This window comes from Rutilus rutilus (assembly GCF_951802725.1).
Source record: "Rutilus rutilus genome assembly, chromosome: 21".
Taxonomy (NCBI): Eukaryota; Metazoa; Chordata; class Actinopteri; order Cypriniformes; family Leuciscidae; genus Rutilus; species Rutilus rutilus.
This window is the reverse complement of record NC_140226.1, coordinates 21,692,647-21,698,015: the sequence shown is the minus strand read 5'-3', so window position 1 is coordinate 21,698,015 and position 5,369 is coordinate 21,692,647.

Sequence of the window (5,369 nt, the reverse complement as noted above, 5' to 3'; positions counted from 1 at the left end):
AAGACTAAATCAATTTGATGTGTGTGTGTGTGCGTGTGCGTGTGCATGTGCATGTGCATGTGCATGTTTTTCTCTATTTCAATTAAAAATATGTATTATTTATTAGCATAATAAGTGTAGCAATAACAATACAATCATTTTAGTGCTAAATAATAAATAAAATATGGTTAAAAAAAAACAGATTCCGATGGCGAGCACTCCGGCTGTTGCCAAATGTTCCCTCACCCCTATGAGGTGATGTTTCAGTGATGTCAGTTTCATTTTGTGTTCCAGGCTCCCCTGTTGAAAAAAATAATAAGAAGAAGAAGAATTCTTTAGGAGACACTGCACTCACTAGCTATTATGTAATGGTGAGTTTACAGTTCTTTTTTCATTCTGGAAATATAACGTCAAGCTGAGCACATTGCATTGTGGGATTCCGTACTCAGTGCGTGGTGGGTTTGTATGCTGCGCATTGGAGAATCCATGCACATACAGTACTCTGCACAGTATACAACTGCATACCACCTCCCTTCAAACATAACATGCCTTTCTGAATATGTTATTTCAGTTAGAGAGGCCTTAGTTAGGAGGCAGAAGGTAGGTTTGGACAAGTAATGAGCTTCCTAAATCAAAAATATCCTCCAACATTTCGAGCCATCTTGTTCATTAAATAAATTTTGTATGCAAAACCCACAATACAGCTGCCTTTAAATATTATGCAAAACTAGAACTGGCAAAGTACCTTACAACCCATTTGAATACATTAACGTAGATTAAAATGAAACAGCACAGTTTCTCTTAGAGAGTAAGATTGTGAGCGCAAATATGCATTTCTTGTGCCATCAGGAAGTTTTTCAGTGTCCTCACTCTGTCTGTATGCCAGGTGTGAATTCATTTGCATCTGCGTTGCATACTTTGTCTTATCTTAGCAGCCATCTTGAGAAAAATAACCAGCAAACACTTGAAAAAAAAAAATTTGGATCATGCCCTGTTAGATGTCAACAGCCAAATGAACGCATACATCAATAATGTTGTTTACTCAAGAGAAGTAGAGCGACGAGGAAGTGTTCCAGATGATCGCAATAAAACTGGTTAATTATAATCAGACATTTTCCAAATTCCAAACTGCATGACAAAAATTTTAGTTAGTACTGTAATCTAGATTACTCATTTTAGATAATGTATTCGGACTACTTTTTAGATGACTTTTGACCTAACTCGTTAATCACATTGATTTGAATAGGATAAACTTGTAACATTGATATGAAAAAGGGAAAGAAAATATATTCCATTCTTTGTTATTAGCAACATGAAGTGCATTAAACGTTACAATACGTCAGGGTTTCACAGACTGGGGTGTGTGATGGAACTGCGGGGGGGTTCGTGAGTTTAATGAAAAGCTACTTAGTAATTAAATCATCAAAATTAAAAATTTAATAATAATAATAATAAATAATATTAAAAAAAAAAAAAAATCTAAATAAAACATTTATTTACATTTGTTTTCAAGTATTTGTTTACTTCATTTTATTATTATTTATTAATATTGTTGACATTCCACAAACCTACAAGACGTATATAACGTATATAAGCAGTAGACTTTTATAGAAAGTAGACTTTAAATTAAAAAAATAAGTAGAATAAATTAATTATGAATAATTTACTGTTATTGGGAGAATAACATGCAATTATGTAATCAATGAAAAAGTAACTGTAGTCTGATTACAAATATTTTAAAATGAAATATAATCTTTTGACAAGTACTTAATCTTTGGAATCTGATTAACTAATCCAGATTACGTGTAATCAGTTACTAACCAATGTGCCAAAGGCATTAAAACAAATTAACGCCAGAAAAGGCCTGTAATTGTCATATTGTTGTTTGTTTTATAGGGAAAGTGGTGTAGAATTCTTGACGTTCTGAGATTTATCTGGATCTAGATTTGGCAAATGTGCTGGCAAGCCAGCGATTCTCATTTCTTACATTTTACATTGTCAAAATGAAGAACCTGATGTGTTCAGACATGCAAAAGACTGAACGGTATTTGGCTATTTTCTTGTAGCTTAAATTGGGAGGACGAAAGCCTCAGGGACTCTCTGTTATATTTATACAGCAGTTAAACCGAGATTTGAGAACCAATACACAGTTTGAAACTAGGTCAAGGGTCAATTTCAAATGAATGTGATGGAAAATAAACGTTGAATTAAAACATTATATATACAGCCAAATTATTTCACTGGAATAAAAATGTATATTATTCACCCATTTCCATAGCACTGGATTAATGACCTTATGCATAGATTGCAACAAAATGCAAGTTGAGACCTTCGTAATATTGTGTTGCTCATGAATCTTGAGTAGAGTCGAGAACAAAGGATTTAAAATTATGTATACCAGGTCAGGTCATCTCTCTGGACACAATGCCGCCATAATAACTCAGTAAAACTATTATCAGGAGTTCAAGAGCTTCAAGGATAGATTTCATAAGGCCACTCACTGCTCTGCTCTACAATAGAATGCAAATCAAATCATGCACTTGCTTTGCTTTTGAAGCGACTGCTCTTTTATGTAGCACTATCATCTACTCCATAGCCATATGTTCTGAATCATATAGCGTCTCTGCGTTATTGCCTTATTGGACATGCATACAGAGATGCACTCTGTTTACAACGTGCTGGATCTGAATGGGAGCAATTAATTATATATGGAGCCAAGACTGCATGGTGCTTTTGAAACACGTCTTATCAGGTTCGTACATTAAGTCAACTATTTTAAAATATATATTCTGCATTCACACCTACACATCACCTAAACAATGCATCTATCACACAGACAGTAGGAGGCGCTAGAGTGCAGTACAATGCCCTAATGAAAAAACAAACAAACAACAACAACAAAAACCACTTAAACCAGCATAATGGTTTGTTAGTTTTTGCTGGTTTATGGTGGTCTCCAAAACTCCCCAAACCCCATCTTAAAGTATCAAATTAGATCTGACTGAGAACAGCTAAAACCACTAACCATCTTAGGCTGGATTGCATGTACACTGCATTAATTAGATAATGATCGAAGGGGTATTTAGATATTATGGTCATATTTGAAGAAAAAAAAGTTACATAAAATTTATTTATTTATTTATAAATAAAAATGTGCAGATACCACCTTAAAATGCAATTTGCGTTTGTAACCTACTTGTTGAATAAAGCTTCCAGTCAAAAGTCTTGGATTCCTTTTTTCTTCACAATTTCCTAACGGTCAACTATTTTAAAGGCAGGGAAGGCAATTTGTTCAAGGCACATTTTTTGTTATGCTGGTTGAAAGTCTCTTCACATCCTGATAGCAATCACTATGTTAAAGGTGGTATCAGTGATTTCAGGCCCAAAAATATTTTTATCACATTCATCTAATCTTTCCTAACGATCCGCTAGCTGCCCGCCCCATAAGCATGCCGTCAAAAAAACGCGTCTCTGTAGGCAGCCTAGGCTCTGAGATCTGCACACAAAAACAAACCTCACAACACCCTCCCCCTGTCAGTGATTGGTTGGAACACTATTTGTTTTGGTTTTGAGTGTTTGGCTAAACCATTTGTTTTTGTGTGCAGATCTCAGAGCCTAGGCTGCCTACAGAGACGCGTTTTTTTGACCGAAAATTTTTATTTTATTTTTGTGATAAAAATATTTTTGGGCCTGAAATCACTGATACCACCTTTAAGTGGTCTAAATGTATTTATATGTATAGCATATTGTCTGTGGAAGGTGTAGGACCATGAAATGTTATCATCACATTCGATGGTACGATGTTCTACCTGCCTACACCTCCACCCTGCTCGCGCAGACATCACGTCATCAGCGTGTTTCATGCTATGTTTCATGCTGTGTTCACACCATAACTAGCCTACTGTAATTTGCAAGAGATGGAAGCCCGTGACGTTATACTCGGAGCGGTTCGTGACTCGAATTTATGCGTTTCATTGGCAACACTATCAACGGCGAAATGAATATGCATCAGTCAGTAGGTACAGGTCAGTATGGAAGCTTGTTTCCGCCAGTGAATAATAAATAAATAATAATAATTGCGACTTTTTATCTCACAATTCTGACTTTTTTTCTCACAATTGCGATATATCAAGTCAGAATTGTGATTTTTTTTCCTCACAATTGCGAGATATGAAGTCAGAATTGTGAGAAATAAAGTCGCAATTCTGAGAAATAAAGTCGCAATTGCGAGATATAAAGTCGCAATTCTGGGAAATAAAGTCGCAATTGCGAGATATAAAGTCGCAATTCTGAGAAATAAAGTCGCAATTGCGAGATATAAAGTCGCAATTCTGAGAAATAAAGTCGCAATTGGGAGATATAAAGTCAGAATTGCACGATATAAAGTCGCAATTGCGAGAAAAAAATATAAAGTATATCTGACTTTATAACACGCAATTCTGACTTTATTTCACGCAATTCTGACTTTATATCTCGCAATTCTGACTTTATAACACGCAATTGCGACTTTATTTCACGCAATTCTGACTTTATATCTCGCAATTCTGAGAAATGTAAACTCGCAGAGATGTAAAAAGAGATGTAAACTCTTGCGATAAAAAAGTCGCAAGTATCTTTTAAAATGTTTTATTTTGTGGCGGAAACAAGCTTCCATAGGTCAGTGCAGGTTGTTTACGTACATTTTTATTGTAATGTTATGTGCTTTGAGACATGACAAAGCTTAACACCATCTCTAGTCTCCTGACACTTTGCAGACTCTGCTGTGTGTGTTCATGTGTTTTGAAGGAGGTGTGGCTTTGCCTTTGGAGACACAAAGGGAGTACGTGATCTCATGCTTTCAAAGCTTAGCTTGCTATTGCAAACCTTTACCTTTAACTTATTAAATCCCAGTTTCCCCCAGCTAAACTGTATTTTCAAAAGAATACCCTCTACTGGTCAACAAGAAACAATAATGACAATTAGAAACAACAGAGAGATGTTCACATATTTTTCAAAAACATTTGTAAGAAAAAAATATATAACATGTACATTTCAACTTAAAGGGATAGTTCACCCAAAAATAATTTACTCACCCTCATGTTGTTTTAAACCTGAATAAGTTTCTTTGTTCTGTTGAACACAAAAACATTTTTATTTCTGGTCCCCATTGACTTCCATAGTTTTTTAAACAACTTGAGGGTGAGTAAATGATGACAGAATTTTTGTTTTTGGGTGAACTATCCCTTTAAGGGGGGAAATTGGATTTAAAATTGTTTTACTTACTAATGCTAGCAGAAAGCTGATCAAAACATTTTCAAGTTTGCAAGGAGAGAGTCTGGCAATTCGGCAAACCAAAAAAAAAAAAGAAAGAAAAAAGATTTGTTCTCGGGACATTGAACAGCCTCTATGAC